This window comes from Rhinolophus sinicus, linkage group LG03 (assembly GCF_036562045.2).
Source record: "Rhinolophus sinicus isolate RSC01 linkage group LG03, ASM3656204v1, whole genome shotgun sequence".
Taxonomy (NCBI): domain Eukaryota; kingdom Metazoa; phylum Chordata; class Mammalia; order Chiroptera; family Rhinolophidae; genus Rhinolophus; species Rhinolophus sinicus.
The window spans coordinates 99,463,294-99,489,421 of record NC_133753.1 but is presented as its reverse complement, the minus strand read 5'-3'; the positions used below and the strand labels follow the sequence as shown (position 1 = coordinate 99,489,421).

Below are 26,128 nucleotides of genomic sequence, written 5' to 3'. Positions count from 1 at the left end.
TCTTAAAAAAAAGAAAAAAAAAGAACAGAAAGACTGCTTGATTGTTTTAGAAAAAATTCACAGAACTGTACTCTTAAAAAGGCGATTTTTATTATATACAAATCAAACCTCAATAAATCTGGCTTACACAATAAAAGACAGCTCTGGCTGCCATATGGAAAATGAAATGGGAAGAACAGGCCAGGAGGCCAGGGTATCGTTTAAAGGGCTGCTGTGGGCAACATAAGACATGACAAGGGTCTGGGTTAGGATGTGGCATCCTGGAAGGAAGAGGAAGACTGGACTTTGGAGACAGTAAGAGATGTTGAGGTTTTAGGTTTATGTGCTCGAATGAGACAGACAACATTGGAGGCGGTGCAATTTTGGGGGGGAAGATTATGAGTCCATATTTTGTCAGCCTGCAAGTAAACAGGGCAAGCAACTGAATTGAGAAGTCTAGAGCCAGAAAGGAATTCTGCAAGAATGTTCTTACCTGCTTCAGAATTATTAGCATATAAATATCTAGGCCAAAAAGAAACTAGAGAGTAAGCTGAGGAGGTGGCCTTGGTGGGTGAGTCAGGGAGAAGAGAACCTCCAAAGAAGACTCAAGGATAACAGCCAGTGTGATGACACAGAAGCCAGATGAGATTTCATTAAGGGGGAGAAGACAGTTATTCCCATGCTGCTTAGAGGTGTGGGGGATGAGGACTTCCACGTGGCAATGCACCTGGTGATGGGAGCTCCCTGGTGACCCCAGTGTGGACTCTTCTGGTGCAGCGATGGGGATGGACAGCAGCCTGTGGTGAGTTGAAGAGTGAGGACGTAAGAGGCAGTAATTGTAGATAACTTTCAGGAGAAGTTCAGGTGAAAAACAAGAAAGAAAGAGCTGGGAGTGTTGGCGAGAGGTGCCTAGAAAGGATTTCCTTATTTTAAGATGGCAGAAACTAGATCCTGTTGAAAAGAGGGGTAGATAACCACCAAACTTAGAATGTTAACACTGAGCAGGCCCCTAGGTCATTCCTTCTGTTTTAAGGACGAGGGAAACCTGAGGCCCAGAAAGAAAGGCCACAGTAAATGAAAAAGCCCCAGAACTGAGACTCAAGGCTATAGCTATCTACCATATGTCTTGTTTTTAATTTTTTTCTTTTGTTATATAAGATTTTTGTTATATATGCTCACTATGAAAAATAAGAAAAGCATAAAGAAAATAGAAATCACGTGTAATCCTATTATTCAGAAGTAACTTCTATTAACATTTGGGGCAGTTCCTGTCAGTCACCAAGAATTTTTTAAGAAGACATTCCCTGTGTACTCAGCAGTACTACCTGGTTCTGAACACAAAAGAATAAAGTGCCTGGCCTGGCAGCTCGTTAGCCAAGCAAACTCCCCTGTTGGTGAGAGGGATTACATTTTCTCTTTATAAGTCACGCAGTGTATTTTCCAAGACAGGTAGATGGATAGCAAAAGTAATTCCCCACTTTGAGTGCAAGGAAGTTAATTGTGTCGAGACGGCTGCAGAGTCGCTTAGCAGCTACAGCGGTGTCCATAGCACCAACATATGCAGCTCACCTGGGGTGGGTCAGCGCTGTGCGCTGCAGAAATCACCTCTAACGCCGAGACCTTGGATCTGACTTTCTCTTACAAGTTCTGTGTGCATCTATATTCATGCTGCTATAAAACCAAGCAACGAACCAGCAAACACCGTTAGCCAGCACCAGATGGAGCTGCTGTCTAAGCCAGTAAGCTGGAACTCCGCGGCTGCATTCCTCAACGTTGACTATGTGTGGGGACAAAGGCGTGCAGTTAAAAAGGCAGGGTCAAAACGATTTTCACTGTAACAGCTTTTACAGTGAGAAGCTGTACCAGACGCAGCTCTGCCTAATGAGCAATCCTTAGGCTGCGCGCCTCAGAAAACCTCCCATAGCTTCTGTGTCATCGCGCCTCACTAGTTTGCCTACTCAACACTGACCCCCAAATGGGAAGCTTGGATTCCCCACAGTTATGCTTGAGAAAGGAAAGATGTCTCCCAAGGCACTTAAGCAGAAGAAATATAACAGTATACCCCGGGTGCGTTCTATTTACTTGCCAACACAGGTCTGATAAGGACTTATCTAAGTTGAATAATAAAGGACTGTCAATTGGGAAAACAAAACCAGGTCTGATTCAGAGCACCCAAATGCAATATTTGATAAGAAAAGCTCATTTGCCTCCACATCCCTTATAATCACAAGCAAACCCTCAGATGAAATGGTCAGTGGAAGAGTTTAATGGCTGAAGCTGCCCCTGGAAGCTAGGCAGGACTCCATGACCTAAAACCTGACTTCAAATTTGACAGTTGTCAAGACCAAAGCCCTTCAGCCTGTAGGTGAAGCTACTCACCTCAAGTCATGACAGCTTTTTAAGAACCTATTACTGTTTTACTCTCGACTGCTGTACAGACAGTGACAACAATTAATTTGCTTCTAGTCCAATAGTTTAAAGCAGATTTGATACAAAACAATTAAATGCACACTGGAATTCAATCTTGGAATAAACAGGCTGGCAAGACAGAGCAGGAGCTCCTTAAGCTGAATGTAGTTCCAAGTCAATGGAAGGTGTGAGGAGGTGTGTGTAAGAAACCACACCCAGCATTTCCTAGAGGCAGCCAAGGAGGATGGGGAAGGGACTTCTAGGCTCCTTCCCCAACCCTGTGACTCCCAGCTTTCTGTCACAAAATCTGTCACACTGCCAGAGGCAGTCAGGAACCCTCACTGCTGTCCCTGGGCTTCTAAGAACACTGCCACTGAGGGGCTGTTGCCTGTACGTCATCAGCACAGTCCACGTCCAGGAGTCTAGGGTGACATTTACAAGCCACTGTTCTCATTCGGCTTTTGTAATGGAACATGTGGGTCACTTATAGGAAAAGGAAAGGAAAATGTGACAAGTACTCTCCTGTCACTGTTCCCAACCTTTCCTTCTTCCACAGTGAAAAATGCTGACCCGATACCTCAATCGGCTGCCAGAAACTTCAGTCTCTGAATAAGAGGTGGGAGAGGAAGTAGCTTCAGGAAGAGGTTTGCAGGAGATAAAGCAGCTCTAACGGGGTGCATAAATGGAGACTCCATGGGCAAAAGGAACCTTAACACAGCTCTCGCACACACACAAAATCACAGTTCTTTGCTATCACAAGAACAGGCAAGAGCTGAACAAATAAGATTCGCCTGGGTAGAGAAGAAACCAAAGCAAAACTTGCTTAATTTTGAAAAGTTAAAGGAAGCTCTGTGAAAAGGGGGACACCCATCCACTTCCGATTGTTCTAACCACAGGGGATTTCTAACAATGCATTGCTCCTGTCCCCTGGACTTCACCTCAGGACATATGACAGCCCACACACGCTGTGAAGCAGCACTGCTTTGATCCTAACCCATGTTTTAAATTCAAACTTTATGATGGACCAGTTAAGTGATAATTACTATAAACTCGGTAATAACTAGTTACGAGATTGTAAGTTCCAAATGTTCACTGAGCCCACCTGAGATCCCTACTTAAGAAGGTGCACATCATAGAGGAGGTTAAAATGTCATCTAATCACAGCCAAGGACTGCATAGTCCTTCAGTTTTATTCTGCTCACAAACTGTCCCCTCTGCCTGGAAAGTATTTCCTCTAACCTGTTCCATTTGGCAAAACCCTGTTTATCCTTTGAGAACCAGTTCAAACTGTATCTCAGTGATGAAACTCCCTAAATACCTTTATTATCATACCATGTTGTGTGGTAATTATCTAAGTCCCTAGAAGGAAGGGCTGTCTTTTTCATCCCTACATCTTTTGGATTGCTTGGGATATATGAGATACTAAATAAATGCCTGCTGAATAATAATTCTAGCTAGCATTTCCTACTAAGTCCCAGGCACTATTTGAAGTACTTTATCCATTAAAACTCAGTTCTCACAAAAACCCTGTGATGCACATACTGCCATTGGCCCCTCGTTACTGATCAAGAAGCTTGACACTTGTCCAGTGTCCCACAGCCAGTGAAGGGCAGAGCCAGGCTGCAAGAGTGAGTGCAGGTTGCATGACTGGGGGCTCAGCTACATGTGCCGTCTGGAGGCTGCGCCCGGAATCAGCAGAGTCACACCTGAAAGTTAACCCACTCAGGAGGAGCAGCACTGCCCACCAGAGTGGGATTCTACCCAACAAAGAAGCGTCAGGGATGAGCACACGCAAGCTTCTGCAGCTGGCCTCTGAGTGGGGCAGAGTCTGCAGGCGCACTGCAGACAAGCCAGGAGTAAACCAACAGGCAGATGCCTGGCTGCCCACAGCTGTGCGTTCTGTGCTCCAGAGCACTGAACAAGCGAGCGACGATTCCGAGGTACATTCAGCATGATGTTTCATGCAGCCCAGCCCGAATCAGGAGCCCCCTTATTTGGAGGGATCTCTGAAGTGGCCAGTTGAGAGGATGGGGAGACACTGGTAGGAGTGGCCTTGCTGTGTTCTTCCTTTCACTGCCCTCGACCACTGAGCTGTCCAGAGAAGAAAGCCAAGACTGTAGGCTAATGAAGATGTGAAAAGACACCTGCTCTCTGGTTTAAAAGAAGGGAATAAGGGGAAAGGAGGGCACTGCGAGATTCAAAGGTAAGCAAAAGAAGACAAAGAAGGGTAAAAAGAAGTTAGAAAGGAAAGAGAAATTAGAAAGCAGCTGATTATTCTGAGAGAAGTCACACTTAGTGTTTATAGCAACATAATCAGAGGAAGCAATAATGTCATTTGTCACTACCCTTCCCATTGCTGGAGGCCTTATTGTCTTCCTCAACTTGTACATTTGGGAGGAGGTATTATTTTTCCAATCGCACTCAATTTTGCCTTCCCTCATTACAGAAAAGAGTAGCTAATACAATCTGTCAAATATTTATATGTAGACTTTCAAAGGAAAAAAGTACGTCTAAATTAATGAAAGTCTGAATTATATAATACTTTAAAAAATAAAAATTTATTGCTTTGCTTTCAAAGAGACACTATAAATTAGTATAACAGTCTTTCCTGGTAGAGGTACTTGGAAGACCTGTTCCAAAAAATAGATAAGAATTGGAGACGGGGCTGCAGCGCCGAGCGGAGGAGGCAGGAAGCTGAGCGCGAGCAGGAGCTGGGTGGGCACCATGGCCGGGATCACCGCCATCGAGGCGGTCAAGCGCAAGACCCAGGTTCTGCAGCAGCAGGCGGACGGTGCAGAGGAGAGGGCCGAGCGCCTCCAGCGGGAAGTGGAGGGAGAAAGGCGGGCTCGGGAGCAGGCTGAGGCGGAGGTGGCGTCCTTGAACCATCGGATGCAGCTGGTTGAAGTGGAGCTGGATCGCGCCCAGGAGCGCCTGGCCACCGCCCTGCAACAGCTGGAGGAAGCTGAGAAGGCTGCTGATGAGAGCGAGAGGTGTGAAGGTTATTGAAAACCGAGCCTTAAAAGATGAAGAAAAGATGGAGCTCCAGGAAATCCAACTCAAAGGAGCTAAGCACATTGCACAAGAGGCAGATCGGAAGCACAAGGGGGTGGCTCGTAAGCTGGCGATTATTGAGGGAGACTTGGGACGCACAGAGGAACGTGCTGAACTGGCAGAGTCCGAGAGCTGGATGAGCAGATGAGACTGATGGACCAGAACCTGAAGTGTCTGAGTGCTGCTGAGGAAAAGTCCTCTCAAAAAGAAGACAAATACGAGGAAGAGATGAAGATTCTTACCGATAAACTCAAGGAGGCAGAGACCCGGGCAGAGTTTGCTGAGAGGGCGGTAGCCAAGCTGGAAAAGACAATTGGTGATTTGGGAGATAAACTGAAATGCACCAAAGAGGAACACCTCTGTACACAACGGAGGCTGGACCAGACTCTGCTTGACCTGAATGAGACGTAGAGCGCCCCCGTCCTGCCCTGCCGCTGCTCCTCCCTGTGACCCCGACTCCACCTGAGGCCAGCCTGCCCGAAGCTGACCTTTAAACTGAGGGCTGATCTTTAACTGGAAGGCTGCTTTGTCCTGTCGCTGCCTCCCACACCTACCCCTGTGTCTTTTTCGCCAAACTGTCTCTGCCTCTCCCCAGAGAGTCTGGTTGGGCTAGAGGCCGAGTACCTTTGGGAACAACATTGAAGGGAATGGGACCACAATGCAAAGTGTCTTTAAAAGCATGTTGTGATATACGCGTTTCATAATACCTTTTTTGTTGTTGACGTAGCCACCATTTGTAAAACATTCCAAATAATTCCACAGTTCTGAAGCATCGGTCTCACTTTTAGAAGGTAATTTTTCAGCGTAATGCATATTGTCTTCTCCGTAGAGAGGGAAAGAGGTATGGGCCTGCCTTGTAGGGAACCAAATAGAACCCAGAGAAAACTCTACAATGGGGTACCTCATTGCTTTGTACAGAGTACCAGCCAAACCAGAAGGGTGATTCCAGGAGTTAGCAAAACAAAAGTGATGTTCAGGTTTTCAGCTTTAAGGTGTTTTGGGGCCTTTTTTTTCTTTTTTTCTTTTTTTCTTTTTCATCAGAAGTGACCAAACAAAACAGTGTGATCTCTGTCTGGGACCAAATCCTTGTCCATTTCTACCTTCCCTTCCCAACAGATCACAGAATGGATCATGAGCCCTTTATATTGAGGGTGACCAGTTACTTTACTGCCTCCTTGAAAGAAAGAAAACAAAAATTATGTTTTTCTGCCACTGATTTAGCCATATGAAACTCATCTCATTACCCTTTTCTGGGTCTGAAGCTGCTGTGTCTAACAGTGCCATCTCATTTGTGCTTTGTATCAGATAGTGCTGGAGAAATCTTGAATAAGCTTATGTACAAAACTGTTTTTAAATTTTATATTATTTTGAAACTTTGCTTCTTTGGGGTTGGAGCACACTGGCTACCCCATCTGGCTGTGCGAGCTCTGCATTTAGTTTGTGGTCTGGCCGTGCGATGATCTTTAAAAGTTTATTTCCGTACCCAGCACCCCTTTTTGGTGAGGTTTTGGTAAAGTCTGTTAGGTGCGCATTCTGCAGCTTACTGACTTAAAATGTAATCTCCTTTGGTGTGGTCTCTTTGGGGGCCGATGGGAGAAAGAAAAACCAACAGTGCAACTGTTTTGATACTGAGAATTGACATATGTCTTTTTAAAATAAAGAACCAGTCCCTCCAGAAAAAAAAAAAAAAAAAGGTAAGAATTATTTTTGTCATAATTATAAATAAATAATGGCTTAAAAACACATTAAAAGAGTATTTTTTAAACTGGGATCCAGGATGTATTTTCAAGGGTTTATGAGTTCTCCAAAAGAGCTTCAACGCTGAACTCAAAGCTAAGTTTACACCTAAAATAAATTAATGTAAACAGATGCTGGGGCATTGCCATGGCCACTTACCCCTAAGCACGTAACCAGATTTGCAGCATGATTACAAATGTACATCCTCATTTGTCTTGCTAATCTGAGCTGGCATCTAGCACACCACTTTCATTGTAAGGAATCACAGAAAAGAAACCTTAGGGTGGCAGGCAGTTCCATACCCATTTGAGAGCAACAATTCAGTTTTAGCCAAAAATCACCTATCGCATTAAAAAAGTTGTTAATTTGCATTTCATTAGTTTTATAGGCTTTTTTGTGCTTAACTTTTAAATTTGTTTTGGTTTATAGTTAAATGAGAAATATAAACGTAAGAAATTTATACCTAATTTTATGTTTGTTCATATTTAAGTAAAATTATAATAATGTATACTGAAAGACTGCATTTTTAAAATCAATTAAAAGGAGTCTATAAATTACTAAAGTTTGAAAAGCAGTGCTTAAAAACAATATTCTCATATGTCAGGTAAGGATTCCTCTTGTGATCTTATTTACATTATTAATTTGCTAAACATCTATTAAATGAGTACAATAATCATCTAACTCACAGAGCTATTGTGAAAATGAATTAAGATAAAATACATAGGGATTACATTGAATCTAAAGATGGCTTTGGGTAGCATGGACATTTTAACAATACTAATTCTTTAATCCATGAACACAGGGTTATCTTTCCATTTGTTTGTATCTTCTCTGATTTCCTTCATCAGTCTTATAGTTTACAATGTATAAATCTTTCACTTCCTTAGTTAAATTTATTTCTAAGTATTATATTTTATTGTGTTTGGTACTATTGTGAATGGGATTTTCTTTATTTCTTCTTCAGATATCTCACTGTTAGTGTATAGAAGCAGAATTGGTATTTGTCTATTGATTTTATATCCTGCAAATTTATTCATTGATTAGTTCCAACAGTTTTTTTGGTTGAGCCTTTAGGATTTTCTCTATATCATCTGCAAATAATAACAGTTTTACTTCTTCCTTTCTGATTCAGTGCAATCCCTATTAAAAATTCCAAAGGCACTTTCCACAGAAATAGAAAAACAACCCTAAAATTTGTATGGAATCACAAAAGACCGCAAATAGCCAAAGCCATCCTGAAAAAGAAAAAGCTGGAGGTATCATAAGTCCTGATCTCAAACTATATTACAAAGCTATAGTAATTAAAACAGCATGGTATTGGCATGAAAATAGACACATAGACAAATGGAACAGAATAGATAGCCCAGAAATAAACCCATTTTATATGGTCAATTAGTTTACGAGAAAAGACCCAAGAATATACAATGAAGAAAGCACAATCTCTTCAATAAATGGTATTGAGAAAACTGGACAGATACATGCAAAACAATGAAACCAGACCTCTACCTTACACGACATACAAAAAATCAATTCAAAAATTAAACACTTAAACTTAAGATCTAAAACTGTAAAACTCTTAGGAGAAAACAGGGAAAAAGTTCTTTGACATTGGTCTTGGCAACGATTTTTTGGATCTGGCACCAAACGTACAAGTAAGAAAAGCAAAAACAACAAGTGGGACTACATCAAACTAAAAAGCTTCTGCATAGCAAACAAAACAACAAAATGAAAAGGCAACCTATGGAATGGGAGAAAATATTTGCAAACCATATATAAGGGGTTAATACCCAAAATATATAAGGAACTGATACAACTCAATAAGAACAAAAATATCTGATTAAAATGGACAGAGGAACTGAACAGACATTCTTCCAAAGAGGACATCCAAATGGCCAACAGATACATGAAAAGAAGCTCAAAATCACTAATCGTCAGGTAAATGCAAATCAAAACCACAATGAGGTACCACTTCACACCTGTTAGAATGGCTATCATGAAGAGGACAAGAGATAAGTGTTGGATGTGGAGAAAAGGGAACCCTCGTACCGTTAGTGGGAATGTAAACTGGTTCAGCCACTATAGAAAACAGTATGGAGGTGCCACAAAAAATTAAAAACAGAACTACCATATGATCCAGGAATCCCACTTCTGGGTATATGTCTAAAAGAAATGAAAACAGGATATCAAAAAGATATCTGCACTCCATGCTTATTGCAGCATTATTTATAATAACCAAGATACGAAAACAACCTAAGGATGAAAGGATAAAGAAGATGTATATGTGAGATATACAGAGGGTGCCAAAAAATACACATTTTAAGAAATGAAAAAACTGTATTAAAATTGTAATACAATGAATGACGCTAGCATGCATTTGATTAACACCATCTTTTGAGCGAACGTCATACTACACATTGCTATGTAATTATATTCAACTTCAAAAAGTAAAACATAGATAACATCTCTTAAAATGTGTACATTTTTTGGCACCCCGGTATCTCTCTCTCTCTCTCTCTCTCTCTCTCTCTCTCTCTCTCTCTCTCTCTCTCCCACTTTCATATTATTTTGCTATGAGAAAGAAGGAATCCTGCCATTTGCAGAAACATGGATGGAACTTGAGGACATTATGAGAAGTGAGATAAGTCAGACTGAGAAAGACAAATACTGTATGATATCACTTATATGAGGAATCTAAAAAAGTCAAACTCATAGAAACAGAGACTACAGTGGTGGTTACCAGGGCTCAAGGGTGTGGGAACTGGGGAGATGTTGGTCAAAGGGTACGAACTTGCAGTTAGAAGATAAATCAGTGCTGGAAATCTAAGGCACAGCACAGTGATTACAGGCAACTGCACTGTGTTACATACTTCAAAACTGGTGAGAGACTAGATCTGAAATGTTCCACCCCCAAAAAGAAATGGTAATTCTGGGATGTGACAGAGGTGTTAGCTACCACTATGGTGGTTGATCGTATTACAACATATAAGTGAACCAAATCAACACATTGTACACCCTACACTTATACAATGTTATATGTCAATTATATCACAAGAAAATAGAAATAAAGTGCCTAAACAGAGGCTGATTCATAATAAGCATTTAATGGGTATTAGTTCTTTCCTCCTTTATTAAATCTCTTTATTAATACAGGACACAGATCTATACCACATCTTAACATAACATACTGATCGGGCAGTTGGGAGCCTATTTCTGTGGAAACACTGTTAACTTATCCTGGTAGGCTTCAATTATCACGGAGGCTTTAATTGCAAGTTTCAGCTAGCTTGTACTCTATCTACCACTTACGGTTTCTACAGGGAAAATGAACTCCAAGTTCTGAACAACTGACTTTCAAAGAAACTTTAACATCCCATTTTAGATTTGTGTTTTGCATTAGATTCAAGAGAGGCTGTCAGAGCGTATCAGGGAAGGAGTTGCTGAGCCATAGGGTAATGTGATTTAAGAATTCAGGTGGACATGGAAAGGATACATTGACAGGAGGAGGCAGGTTTGGAGGCAATGTGAATGGTCCGATTTTTATCATACTAGACCAGGTAAGGCCCCACACTAACACAGAGGCAGTAGGAATTCATGGGTAGGGGCTGATTTGATAGATAACACTTATCAACAGTGGGACATTGGGGGAGAGGGACAGGGAGTGAGTACAACTCTGGGATCTCTAAATGAAACCCCAGGGTGATTTTCCTAGAGGCATACTGAAAAGTGTGGACAATTAAGTCCGCAACAATTCCACTACTTCAAGTGTAGAGGATAATGAGAAAACCAATGCCTGAATGAAAATAGCAAACATAGTGTAAAACCACGTATGTGATTAAAACTCTTCCCATTAAAAAATATTTTAATTGCTACTTTCTTATATAAACCTGACTCTAAATCTTGAGTACAAATAGTTTGGTGAGAGAAATATAAGAGAGACTGGATGCTAAAGTGGATGGGGAAGAGAAAAAAGAAAGTGAAGTGACAATTCTCCAGTTCCCTTTATTTTACTGTACATAAAGGCAGAAAATAAAACTTGGGCTGAGTAACTGAAGTGACGGGGCCAACGATAGAGCATGAAGGGTGGGAACTGTGGCAAGGAGATTCACACACTCCAGATGGACACGAGCAAGTGCCAGCACATTCCCAGAGGGCTGTTCTCACGAAAAGAGCAGGAGCGTGGACTCTGGGGAGTGAGGGAATGTGAATATATAAGAAGACCACGTCTGAGAGAGGAAAAGCTAGATTACCCTCCACAAAAACATGCTGGGTCTTCACTCTCCTCACCAGTGAAGAGCCCTGCCAGGGTCTGTGTCACTGGGCCACTACAGAGAGCCAGTGCTTCTCTGAATGGACAGTGATAGGAAGAATGCCAGCCATCCCTGGAAAGGTGCTGGGTGCCTGGTCTGTGGTGACTGTAACAAAATCCTCAGGGGCACAAATGAACAACATTCAAGGCCATTACTAATTAGATGTGTCAGTCTGATATGTCACTCAAACTCTCTGGGCCTCATGGTCCTTATAACATTTTTAGTGAAAAACAATTTAATTCTTACATAAATAAAAGCAATCCGAAACTAAAGATATGCACACAAACAAAACCCCAAACCCAAACTCTTACTCTGTACTCTTACAGGCCTTTTTCCTGTACATGGATCAAGTTGTATACACAGATAAAGTATTTAACACAATGAACATGCTGTTCAGTAACATGAATACTTTTATTTCCCCAAATTTACTATCAGTTCAAAAGATTATGTGAATGCAAATTTGGGTTAAAATGCCAATTTGAATCAAACAAATTTAACAACAGGAGAAATAAAGTTGTAGTCAGAGTCCTTTAACAACCTCAAACAATTAACAGTATTTCTCATTATAATAAGAAACAACTCTTTTATGGAAATAGTTATCTGGCAAGATGACCTATTCAAGGTACAGCTGAAAACTAGACAAAGTAGGAAAAAGACTTAGTGTTCCATTTATAGACTACTCTTGTTTTGCACTGAAATTTAATTTGCTCAACTAAAAGCAGTTTTGTTGGAATTATTTGTACAAAAATAAACGTGAATGCTCTCCTTACAATTTGATGAATTGTAAATGTCTCTCTCGTGCTGCCCTTTATTTGTATATCCTCTATCCCTTTCACTACGACCCTGCTCAGATAATACTGTTAATTTATTTCAGTGGAATATGTGGGCCCCATTACTCTTTCAAAAGGGTGCCTAAATTCCCTTTCCACCAAAATACTCTTTCTAACCATCTCTTCTGTGATCTTTTCTATTCCCATATATTTTAGGGTGGAATAACTTCCCAGAGCCAACACCTCTCTTGCCACATCTTCTGAAGCTCCAGTAAGCTTCCAACTGCCTACTGAACCTCTCCAAACAGAAATGATTATCTTTCCTCCAAAACATGCCCCACCTTTCCCCGGCATAATAACAATTATGGTATCACAAGTTGGTAGGCATTCAGGCTGGGTCAACTTTGACCCTTCCTGGTTCTTCTCATGCTGTGGCCAGTTAGGAGTCAGGTTCCGTCTCTCCAGTCTGTCCTCTCCCTTTGACAGCCCTTGTCATAACCTGAATCCTGGATTTCATTGCTCGTTGTCTGAGATACTGGGATAGTTTCTTGATGTCTCCTAATTCCTCTAAAATACAGATCTTTTCACTTTACTTCTTCAGAAAACCATTAGTGGTTCTCAGTTGCCTATATATTTGAACTCCTTAGAATAAAATATATGAGGTGTGATCAAAATATATGGTGAATGTTTAAATAAAAAAAATTTATTACAGTAAATGTCATATTGCCATTAATACCCTTCAAAATACTCACCCTTACTACGAACACATTTATCCCATAGATATTGCCACTTTCTGAGGCAGTTCTGGAAGTTCTCTTTCCTGTCTTTAGTTGCTCCACCTTGGCTACCTCAATGTCCTGAATCATCTTGACTTTGGGGAAGAGCCAGAAGTCACACAGTGCCAGATCCAGTGAATAAGGTGGAAGAGGACACACCGTAATGCTTTTATTTGACAGAAATTGCCATATACCAGAAGAGAGTGTGACACAGAGTGTTGTTATGATGAGGATGATTTACGGCACACTTTAAAACACACCTTCTCTCAACCGTAGCTCACACCCTACTGACTGCACGGAACAAGTTGAAACTTGTCACACACTGTTACTAAGGTTTGACACACCGCTTCCCATATTGAAGATCCCTGCCTTTCCTTTGGATGGCACTCGGAAGCAGCAGCATTCACTGCAATTTTTTTTTTATCATATCTCGTAATGCTTTTTTGTGATCTAATACTCTTACCATGTTTTAAATCTTCTCGTACATGTCCATCCATATAACAATTGTTCAAAATTTTATGGAACTTGTGATGCTTCAGTCAACTCCCCTGTGAAGCTGCAGATCCTCCTTTTAGAATTAACAGTTTCCTACTTAAAATTCCCATCACATGGTATATATGGCTCTTTGTATATGTCTCTCTCTCTCTCTCTCTCTCTCTCTCTCTCTCATTCACTAGTCTTAGCTCCTTAAAGACAGCAGGCATTTCTTACTCTCTTCGGGTACTGTATACTTCAACAGATGAATGAATGATGCATTCTCTATTATCTGGGTTCACAGATCAAAATAACTTAAAAGGCGATAGAGGTTCAGACAGAAGTGACAAGTGACTGTCTGACAGCAAAGGAGAAGAAAGAAAAATACACAACAGCAGACTTAAGAATGCAAAAAGCATTTCTGTGTGGGGCCAATAACCCCACATTCCTTAAGGTCATCACTGTATTTCCTAGTGCCATGACTGACACACTAATGAGAGCAAGTATCAAGAAAATGGGAAATTATGTTCAGTACCGTATTTAGTAAGAGTCGAAAACAACAGAGGTATGAAATGTATTTTGGAAAGATTTTCATACAAATGGCTTTAGCATTTAGAAGTTTATTTAATTATAAAATAAATACCCATTGTATTATAGCCAACTTGAAAAATAAACAAAGATAGGAGGAGGAAAAAGTATTCCAAATCTTAGCCTGTGTTAAAAAAAAAAAAGTAGGGCACATAAGCACCAAGTGAATACTCTAAAAACATTTTCGTGTTTAACGAACTCAAGCTTACAGTTATCTAGGAGATTTGGCCAACTAGAACTCATTCTAGTTCCAGGACATGGAGAGCTAAGACGTTAGGGTATCACTACATAGTTACTAACCCAACTGTTGTGTCTTAACGTGTGACTGGAGAATGATGGGGTTGGGGGGGGTGGGGGTGGGGGGAGATGAGGAAACGAGGAACAAGGAAAAAAAGAGAGAAGATAAATATGGAGAGTGAGAGAAAAGGGAACCCCAAATAAAGAAAAGATGGGACAATCACGACCACTGCCAGGAGCAATGGAAAAATGAAACGAGAGAAAGAAAGCCCAGTAGAGGAGCAGATACTTTCAGGAAAAGGACGGCTGCTCTTGAATTTCCTGTTTCTTGACCCCTGCCGTTCTGACTTCAGGCTGCGGTGTGCACCCCGAGACGCACGCTGAATTCCAGTGACGTCCTGCTACACGCATACTTTACTCCAACGCAATCCACTTGAAATGATTTTAACTGGTGTGCACCGTGCCCTGACATTTCAACATTTAAAAATGAATAGTCTTGCTAAGTACCAGATGGGGGCATGTAGCAATCAATCAGGCCCCGTCAGGGGAGGAGCACATGAACGTGAAGGCAACTAGGAGAGTGTGCTACCGCCGGCCGACGGGAGGAGCCCCCCTTAAACGCGTGCCCACAGGAGGTGTGGACCTGCTGTGCGACACTCCCAAGTGTGTCCCAGGATGATGCAGAGGCCACACCATCATTCTTGCTTGTCATCTGGATCACGCGATATTTTATCCTAAGGCGCCCGTGAAACCTGCTTTTCTTCCATAACCCATTTAACCTTCATAAGCAAGAGCCAGCTAAACACCGGGCTTGTGTTTTCCCTTATACTAAAGAGAAGATATTGCAAACTCACGAAGGTCATTTGTTAAATAAGCAGATCAATGAGGCTCTTGATCCAGCTCCTTCCCCCCAATGTGGCCCATCAGGCAAGGAAAGCCTAGCATCGCGAGCTCAGGGAATAAAAATTGCAAAAGGAACTCCGGGGTGGCAGGTTGCCATGCTCTGCTTTCCGTTAAGCACTGTTTGCACTGGAGAGAAAGGCATAATCTATTGCAAGGTCTCAAAATACTACTGGGTACACTCTTGAAAGAGAAAGAATCCTAGAAACCATTTGTTTTCCTAGCTCCTTGTACTCACCATTCTTCTGTTTTATATTATCTTGGCGATCACCACAATTCCAAACATACTCTAATTTCCCAAATCTCTCTAGATTTACTGAGAAAAACTGGTTTCCGATTTGTTGATGGCACTGAAAACTGAGTGGCTGCTTAGGTAAGGAAGCAACAGGGCACAGCCCTCGGAGGAGAGGGCGCTGTGAGGCCCGTGCGTCGCCGCCGCCGCTGCCTCAGAGGACGACAAATGGCAGCGAGTTTTGTGTGCACATCAAAAAATCAATCTCAAGGGAAACCTAACAGAAGTCTAAATTTAATTATTTTGGAGACTTTAGAGAGTATGGTAGTAAATGTGATTTTTGAATATACCTTTAAAATTAAAGACAATATACTTCCACTTCAAAAATAAGCCTAAAAGACACAATTTCAATACAGCTGTGCTTGCTTATGACGTATGGCAATGGTTATTCCTTAAAAACTTAATATTAAAAGAATTCTTAGGGAAGGGTAAACCAGTAATAGAAACAACAAAATTTGTAGTTACAGACTAGAAAAGCCTCCCTAATGGTAAAAGCCATTTAAATTTGATTACTTTCCCTGGGCACTTTCCTAAAAAAAAAAAAAAAGAGGTGGAATTAATTATTCCAGCAGAATTTAATTACTTTGGACATAATTAAAAGTCAAAAATAATGTGAATTTTCATCAAGAGGTTTCTGTGCAATGATCCAAATTTTTTTTGAAAACTTCTATTATTTTGGTTTAATAATTTTAGGAAGATTTCTATTATTTTTCAAATTTTAGTTTTACCTTTTTTGACCCCCAAAATAAGAGAATATTTTGGTCTATGTTCTGAGATAAGACAAAACTCAAGAAGAGAAGATATCAAAACCAACCCCAATTCCTACCCCAAACACTTAAAGAGAACCAATCATGTTAGAAAAATTAGAACCTTGACTAACTGGAGAGAAGCAATGATTTATACCAACCTAAGTAGACTATGACAACTTTAGACTACTCTGAGAAACAATCTAAATTGTGAAGAGCACAGTTGGTCAATACCCTACAAATCCAGGCAAAAAGACAGAAAACATGTTTCTTCAGCACTGAGGATATGAATAGTTCAATGTGAAACCATATGAAAAAGGGCATAGCACCTGCTTTTATTTTACAGGTAGCTCTAACAAGAAGACTCCATTGATATTAAACCTTAGCTTGGTTTGGAACACTAATAGAGTCTAAAATAAATACCAAGTTTCACAAAAAGCAGATGAGTCAGACAGATGCACAAAGGAGCCGCGTGGTCTGACATCTAACACAGTCAGGGTTGGGGGTTCTACTTCTGTCTCTGTCTCTTAAGATACAACTCGGAAGTAGTCATTTCTGCCTCTGGCAAGAGGCAAGCTACATGGCAAGCTACATCCAAGGTGCATGGAATTCCTTGTGAAGGAGCCATGAATATATCAATGTAAAAACAGCCTCTGGATTAGTTTTTCCCTGATTATATACCAAAAGTAATGAAAAGAAAATATTTAGAATATGCTAGATTCCATGTAGTATTTTCAATACCTGAAAGACTCTTGACTGATGAAAGGCAGAACTAATCACTTCTTCATGAAGAAAAGATGATGTCAGAAAATGGGGAAACGGTATCAACATAGAAAAGCTTATCAACAAATACAGTAAAATCTGAGGTTAATATACAGGTCTTAATGTTGAAAAGACAGTAGTGAAACCTCTTTTTAAGAATCTGTTCCCTGAACTCATTAAGAGTAATCCTGAATTGCTTAAACTGAACTTGATACATTTAGCTTAGGACGTGCAAAACTGAGAAATGCTAAACATTTGTTAACATCTATATAGTTGATTATTAAAAAGAATTCATATCACAGTATGAAAAGGTGAGAAAATTTAATTCTAATTTTGGGGGTGGGGAGAGAAGAAACTAACACTTTTTGAGGTACTACAGTCACTGTGCTGGAAAGTTTATATAATATCACCTCATCTCACCTTCCCAACAAGTCTGGAAGGTGGGCATCGTCTTCAGGTGACAGATGAGGAAACTGAGGCTCAAGGGTATAAATTAGGTCGTAGTGCAGTTAATTTTAGAACTCAGGTGTGTCTGGCGCCAAACTCTATGCTTCTTACAGTTAGTGACATTTGTAATGGCAAAGAATGTATTTTGCCCCAGAGGTGAGTTACTGCAAAGTATGAGACAACATATCGTAACTGTCTGAAGTTGGTGAGCAGGAAAAGTACAATAGAAACAAGAACTGCACCATTATAGTAACAAGCAGAATGACGTGAGGCACCTTCGATCCTCCTGGAAGAGCATCAAGCATGAAGAGCATCAAGCACTTGCTAACATTGAAGTTGGCATTGAGGACGCCATTGTTTTCAGTTCATCTCTTATCCTCTAATTGACTGGTAGGTCTGAAACGAGCACTCAAAATAAATGAAGAATCAAAAACCTTCCAGGATGAAGAGTATAAGGTCTTTGTCTGCATTCTCTTTCTTTTTTTCTCTCTCTCCCTCTATACGTATACTGGAGGTACCAAAAAAATGCATATAAGTGAACACTTGGGTCAGCGTTGCTCAAGCAGTAGTTCACCGTAATCAGAAGTATCCGGACGCTGACGGTAACCACTTTGAGCACCTCTTGTAATTGCAGATGTCAAACGTGACTTGTATTCATTTTTTGTTATCAGTATACATTGAGTATTACAATTTTAATACACTTTTCCTTTTTTAAAATGTGTATACATTTTTTGGCACCCTCTGTGTGTACACACACACACAGTGCAGGCCCAGGTTGGGCTGGAAATGGGTCTGTGCTACTCTGAAATAAGGGACAAGGCTCTGAATATAGCTCTTCCCCTGGAGACCTTAAAGAGTTGGTGAGAAAAATCTAGTGTTAAGAAAACTCTGCTAGGCATTTGCCCACCAGCTGCAGTCTACTGTTTTTATCCTTATAGTTTCTATTTACTGGGCTACTTCTAGTACTATGTATGTCATATTTCTAATTCATACAATAACCTTGAGGGACAGAAATTATCACTTTAATAAATGAGGAAGTGAGGGATTGCAGAAATGAAGTCCCTGCCCGAAGCCACAGAGCCTTTCAGTAGGAAGCTGAGATGAGCCCAGTCCCGACTCATGTCAAAGTCCCACTCGATCCTGTGAAATCACGCTGTTTCCACACTCCCTCATACCCACCACACGCCCTCCTCTCCTCCTGTGTTGAAACATTTCTGGTTTCTGACCTCAGCACATCCTATCCCACTCTGTACCCGGCCACTCCCTTGGCTAGAGCCACCAGCAGCTCTGGGAAAACGATACCCCATTTTCAGTATTGTTTCTGAGACTAAGGGAGCCAGGCAAGTGGCTTCTACTCAGGGTGAAGCTCATTAGTCATTGTTCACTACAGCATTTGTCCTTGCTTCCGTTCTTCTTCATTTAATTGCTTACATTAACTAGAAGATCTATGAATTCTAGGCAATGTCATATAGAGGAAAACCTTTGTCCTTCCTGCCCAAGGGAAAAAGCTAGGAAAATGACTCAAAAATCAAACTGCTGTTTAGAATAATAGAAACCAAATGAAACAACCAAAAGTAATGAATTATGGAACAGTTAAAGTTTAATGTGCGAATTGTGTAAAAATACTTGATTTTGATAAGACAGAAACATATAACTGTGAGAACTAAACTATTAATGCAAAACTGAAGTAATGGCCTAAAAAGAAAACAAGTCATGAGCAATTTATTAATGTCCATTACCACTATGTATACCAGCTATAAAACATGGGTTCTATAAAGGGTTCCTTTTGTTAAAATTCAGCTTTGAAGGACTATCTTCTCTCTATTGCTATTTTTAAAATAAGAAAAGCACTAAGTATCTACAGACTAGCAACTAACCTTACAGAATACACTCAACTACTTACTGGCATAATGAAATACAGGACGTAAACTCTGAAAACAGTTATATAAAAAGAAAATAAATTGAAACTATCTTTAAAAATTATATTAAACACAACCTTTTATCTCTTTTAATGTACAATTAAAAAATAGTGACATAAAAGATGATATAGAAAGTTCAAGATGTCCATAGACCCTCAACCACTGAGTCTAGACACTAGCAAAAAGAATTTTCAAAGTATCTGATTAAAGTCAAAACTCTGCATCCATTTAATCCTTAGCTTATGTCTTTATCCTTCAGGAAAAGATGCTTTTTTAAAAAAACACACAGATTATCAAACAAGCTAACAGATGGCAAGGGCACTGAATCAAGTCTAATTTGGGTTGAATTCAAGTTTGATTATCTGGAGACATGAAAGCAATTTACCTACATTAGCATCAAATGCCTAATACTGATAAAAATGTTATGGAAGTATGATCCAGTAGAAAGCTTTCTGTACTGAGACTTAAAAGATCCCCCTCAGGCTAACTAATTATAAAACTCTGGCCGTCACAGACTCCTGCTTCAGCACCCTTTATCTGTCCAGTGGGCGACAGCAATGAACCCAACTTTCTATGAGAAACTGAGAGGATTAAATGGCCCCCCAAAATGTCCGCATTTTCCCAGAACCTGTGAAAATGTTGCCTTGTATGGAAAGAGGGACTCCCCGGACGGGATTAAAGTAGGATCTTGTGCACTGACTTGGTATGACTTCAAATTCACTTATTTATGATTTAAGTGAAGTTACCGTAATCCACTTGCATGCTTATGGCAAAGAAAAACACAAAATTGTCTTTAAACGTTGTTTAGATGTAAGAATGAAGTAAGTTGTGCGACGATGTCATCAGGTCATCTGTTGTCGCTGAGAAGCACTCAGTAAGTAGCCTAGCTGCTGAGGCTCCTGCTGTGGGCTTCTCCGTAAGAACATGCGGAGGAGCAACTATGGCAAGGGGACCTTTAGACCATAAACACAGAGAGTTCCGGTCTGGCCAGTGCGACTCTTTGCCGACCCAAAATAGGTCTCCAAAGACGTTTGGGGCACTAGCCCCCAGAAGGAGAACATCCTGCCCACCAACAGCTGGCATTGTCATCCCCTAGCCACAGGGGACTTTCATTCTCGGGCTGGCAGCTGGAAGTCAGCTTGAGGTTGGTTCAGCTATCTCTCCCAGCTACCAACTCGTAAAAAGGTCACCTCCAACTAAATTTGGGCTTTATTCCTTTCATCTCCCCTTGTCTAGGGCAACAGTGTAAATTAATCTATTGGTTTATTAAGAGACATTATCCTCTATGCTACTAGTTTGTGAGATTTCCGTAGTGAACCTGTGTCAAAGGAATTGCTGGCAGAGACAGACTGAGTCTCTGAGCATAATGTGCCCCCAGAACAGACTCTGAGAAGACGAGATTACCTAGCAAATAATAAGGGTCCTTAAAAGTGAAGGAGTGAGGTGACAGCGCCAGACTCTGAGTGATGTGATACAAGAAAGACCTGATCAGCTGTTGCTGGTTTTGAAGATGGAAATGGGCCAGAAGGCAAGGCATGTGGGCAGCCTCTAGAAGATGAGAAGGGCAAGCAAAAGAATTGTCCCTTAGAGCTGACAGGAGAAACAGTCTTGCCAAAAACTTGATCCTAGCACATTGAAAATAATATCCGGAGACTTCCGGAAAAATGGCGGCGTGAGGTGAGCCTCTGTAAAGCTCCCCTGGAATTTACAAAGAATCGAACAACAAAAACTCCACAAAGGACTCCCTGCACAGCAGACAGGCAACACGAAGAGGCCCACTACCGACTGAAATCACCTACAGGTGGGAGATTCGCGCGAGTGGAGGGAGGAGGAAAGGGAGAAGCGCGCAGAGATGGAGCCGCGCGGGCGCGGGACGCAGACCCAGCTCAGTGCGCCGAGCTCGCTGCTTCCCGGAACTACCGCAGCTGCGGGAGAGGGAAGAACTCGGACTGCTAGGGCTCCGCCAGGGCTCCACAGGGCTGAGGGGACAGCATATAACACGGCTGAACCCAACGCTCACGGCAGAGACCTCGGAGAAAAGACTGAGGGAAAAAGGCTGAAAACGGTGGTTTAAGCCCGCACTGCCGAGCAGAGAACGGAGCCTTAGGCACTGAGACTAGCCGCCTCCCTCCCTCCCAGAGCTCGCCCGGCCCCACCTGCCCGGTGCTAGAAGCGAAACAGTAGCAGTGTCAGATCAAAACAACAGAAAATTTGCTGTTTTGAGAATTGTGGACTGCAAACACAAATTCACAGCCCAACTAGTTCCAGCAAAGGGGAGAGAGCTGTGGAAGCAGGACCGGCTGTGGTGGTGGTCGCCGCCATTGCTCTGGGCCACCTCTCACAACTCACCCCGCCCCTGACCCCACCTATCTGGGCGGATCCCTGCAGGAGTAAACAGAACTGCTGAAATATACGGGCTCTGAATCAGGAGCTGGAAGAGCTTTGGAACATCAAAAGCTCTCCGCATACCCACCAGGACACTGCGCCCTGTGACCTAGACGAACTATAAACAGAGGAGAAGCCCGTCTCCCATGGAATCCCACCCCCATTGTGTGAGAAGTTGGAATAGTGCAGAGAAAACATAGCACTACCGTGTGGGAGAAGAAAAATAAGTTGCAGTTGGAGAAATAATAAAACATTCTACCAACAAGTACTGGCAAACAAAAGAAAGACAGCTTTCTATCAACCTGTTGCAGAAGTCACTCTGGTAGATGTCTAGGAAGAGAAATAGTAAACCAGTAATCGCCATGAATAACCAAGGCAACAAGATAGCTCAGAAAGACAGTGAAAAATCTCCAGAGAAGGCACTTAAAGATACAGAAATATGTGACTTAAATGACACAGAATTCAAGATTGCAGTTCTGAAAAAACTAAACGAGATACAAGAAAACACAGATAGGCAGTTAAAGGAACTCAGAAACTCAATCAAAGAAGAGCATGAGCATTTTACGAAAGAGATTGAAATCTTAAAAAAGAACCAAATAGAATTTCTGGACATTAAGAACTCAATAGAAGAAATTAAGAATGAAATAACCAGCTTAGGTAGTAGAGTTGACCAGATGGAGCAAAGAATCAGTGACATCGAAGATAGAAACCTGGAAATGACACAAATAGAAGAAGAAAGAGACTTGAGACTTAAAAGAAATGAAAGAACTCTACAAGAACTTTCTGACTCCATCAGAAAGAGCAATATAAGAATAATGGGCATACCAGAAGGAGAAGAAAGAGAGAATGGAACAGAGAATATATTCAAACAAATTGTCGATGAGAACTTCCCAAATTTGTGGACAGAACTGGACCCTCGAATCCAAGAAGCAAATAGAACACCTAGTTACCTCAATCCCAACAGGCCTTCTCCAAGGCACATTGTATTGAAGCTGTCTAAAATCAACGACAAAGAAAGAATCCTCAAGGCAGCCAGGGAAAAGAAGGCGGTAACTTACAAAGGAAAGCCCATTAGATTATCATCAGATTTTTCAGCAGAAACTCTACAAGCCAGGAGGAGTGGAACCAAATATTCAAACTATTGAAAGAGAGAAATCATGAGCCAAGAATAATATATCCAGCAAAGATATCCTTTAGATATGAAGGAGGAATAAAGACCTTTCCAGACATACAGAAGCTGAGGAATTTTCTAATACACGACCTGCACTACAAGAAATACTAAAGGAGGCTATTCGACCACCATCAACAGGGACAATTTGTGGCAACCAAAACTCAAAAAGGGGAGAGTAAAGGCCTGAACGGAATATGGGAATGGAGAAAGTAAGCGTGCTGAAGAAAATGGAATACTCTAAATATCAAACTTTCTTTTACATAAACTTAAGGGTAACCACTCAAAATAAATCCAGAATTGAAATATATACTGAAATAAAAGAAGAAACAGAGGAAACATCATAGAATACCACCACACAGAAATAATAGACAACAACAAAAGGCAAAGAAACAATGGAGACACAGCCTTACCAGAAAACTAAAGATAGAATGACAGGAAATCCTCACATATCAATAATCACCCTAAATGTAAATGGACTGAACTCACCAATAAAAAGGCACAGAGTAGCAGATTGGATCAAAAACTAAACCCAACCATATGCTGTCTCCAAGAGACACATCTCAGCTACAAGGACAAGCATAGACTCAAAGTGAAAGGGTGGAAATTGACACTCCAAGCAAATGGTACCCAGAGAAAATCAGGTGTAGCCATAATGATATCAGATGAAACAGACTTCAAGGTGAAAAAGATAACAAGAGACAAAGATGGACATTTCATAATGGTGAACGGGACTGTACAACAAGAAGACATAACAGTCATCAATATTTATGCCCCCAATCAGGGAGCACCGAAATACACCAAGCAACTACTAACAGAACTAAAGGGAGAAATTGACCAAAACACAATTATACTAGGGGACTTAAATACATCATTGACAGCTATGGATAGATCATCCAAACAGAAAATAAATAACGAAATAGTAGCCCTAAATGACACATTAGATGAAATGGACATAATTGACATTTATAGAGCACTTCATCCTAAAACATCAGACTATACATTCTTTTCTAGTGTACATGGAACATTCTCAAGGATAGACCATATATTGGGACATAAAATCAGTCTCAACAAATTTAAGAAGATTGAAATCATACCATGCATATTCTCTGATCACAAGGCTTTGAAATTGGATATCAACTGTAAAAAGAAAGCGGGACAAAACACAAATACATGGAGATTAAACAACATACTTTTAAAGAAGGACTGGGTCAAAGAAGAAATTAGAGGAGAGATCAAAAGATACATAGAAACAAATGACAATGAAAATATATCCTACCAAAATTTTTGGGATGCAGCGAAAGCAGTTTTAAGAGGGAAATTTATTTCATTACAGGCCTATCTCAAGAAACAAGAAAACTCCCAAATAAATAACCTCATGTTACACCTTAAAGAACTAGAAAAAGAACAAAAGTTAAACCCAAGGTCAGCAGAAGAAAGGAAATAACAAAAATTAGAGCACAACTAAATGAAATAGAGAACAAAAAGACAATAGAAAAAATTAATGTGACAAAGAGCTGGTTCTTTGAAAACATTAACAAAATTGACAAACCATTGGCTAGACTCACTAAGATAAAAAGAGAGAAGACACTAATAAACAAAATTAGAAATGAAAAAGGGAAGTTATCACGGACACCACAGAAATACAAAGGATCATCCAAGAATACTATGAAGGACTATATGCCACCAAATTCAACAACCTAGAAGAAATGGACAAGTTCTTAGAAACATATAGCCTTCAAGGCTGAACCATGAAGAACTGGAAAATCTAAACAGACCGATCACCAGTGAAATTGAATCAGTCATCCAAAACCTTCCCAAAAGCAAAAGTCCGGGACCAGATGGCTTCACTAGTGAATTCTACCAAACCTTCAAAGAGGATCTAATACCAATTCTGCACAAACTCTTCCAAAAATTGAAGAAGAGACAGTACTCCCTAACTCATTTTATGAGGCCAACATTACCCTGATACCAAAACCTGGTAAGGACAGCACAAGCAAAGAAAACTACAGACCAATATCTCTAATGAATACCGATGCAAAAATCCTAAATAAAATTCTAGCAAATCGAATACAACAATGCATTAAAAAGATTATTCATCACGACCAAGTGGGGTTCATCCCGGGGCACAAGGATGGTTCAACATCGAAATCCATCAATGTGATACATCACATAAACAAAATAAAGGACAAAAATCATATGATTATATCAATTGATGCAGAAAAAGCATTTGACAAGATACAACATCCATTTATGATTAAAACACTTAATAAAATGGGTATAGAAGGAAAATACCTTAACATAATAAAGGCCATATATGACAAGCCCTCTGCTAATCTCATAATTAATGGAGAAAAACTGAAGCCCTTTGCTCTACGTTCAGGAACACGACAGGGATGTCCCCTATCACCTCTGCTTTTCAACATAGTGTTGGAAGTCCTTGCCAGAGCAATCAGGCAAGAGAAAGAAATAAAAGGCATCCAAATTGGGAATGAAGAAGTTAAATTATCACTCTTTGCAGATGACATGATGCTATATATAGAAAACCCTAAAGACTCCACCAAAAAGCTATTAGAAACAATCAACGAATACAGTAAAGTTGCCGGCTACAAAATCAACGCACAAAAGTCCATTGCCTTCCTATATACTAACAATGAAATCTCAGAAAAGGAATACAAAAAACAATTCCTTTTGCAATTGCAGCAAAAAGAATAAAATACCTAGGAATAAACTTAACCAAGGATGTGAAAGACCTATATGCTGAAAACTATAAGACATTTTTGAAAGAAATTGAAGAAGACACAAAGAAATGGAAAGACATTCCGTGCTCATGGATTGGAAGAATCAACATAGTTAAAATGGCCATATTACCCAAAGCAATATACAGATTCAATGCAATCCCCATCAAAATCCCAATGGCATATTTTAAAGAAATAGAACAAAAATCATCAGATTTGTTTGGAACCACAAAAGACCCCGAATAGCCAAAGCAATCTTAAGAAAAAGAACAATAATGGAGGTATCACACTTCCTGACTTTGGCTTGTACTACAGGGCTACAATAATCAAAACAGCATGGTATTGGCAGAAAAACAGACACATAGACCAATGGAATAGAATTGAGAACCCAGAAATAAAACCACATAAATATGGACAGATAATTTTTGACAAAGAAGCTAAAA

General features: G+C 40.5%; 1 protein-coding gene and 1 pseudogene across 14 annotated transcripts in view; one reads left to right on the top strand and one right to left on the bottom strand.

Moving 5' to 3' along the window:
* PEAK1 (pseudopodium enriched atypical kinase 1) overlaps positions 1–26,128 on the bottom strand; it is a 348,119-nt gene that overhangs the window by 87,351 nt on the left and 234,640 nt on the right. For 2 of the 14 annotated variants that reach the window (XM_074328318.1, XM_074328321.1), the window contains one exon: positions 5,682–5,739. The exons of the other annotated variants lie outside the window; for them this stretch is intronic. The gene's annotated coding sequence lies outside the window, so the exon portion shown is untranslated. The remainder of the gene's footprint in view (positions 1–5,681; positions 5,740–26,128) is intronic. 14 annotated transcript variants of the gene reach the window in all.
* Positions 4,915–6,976, top strand: LOC109438575 (uncharacterized; annotated as a pseudogene).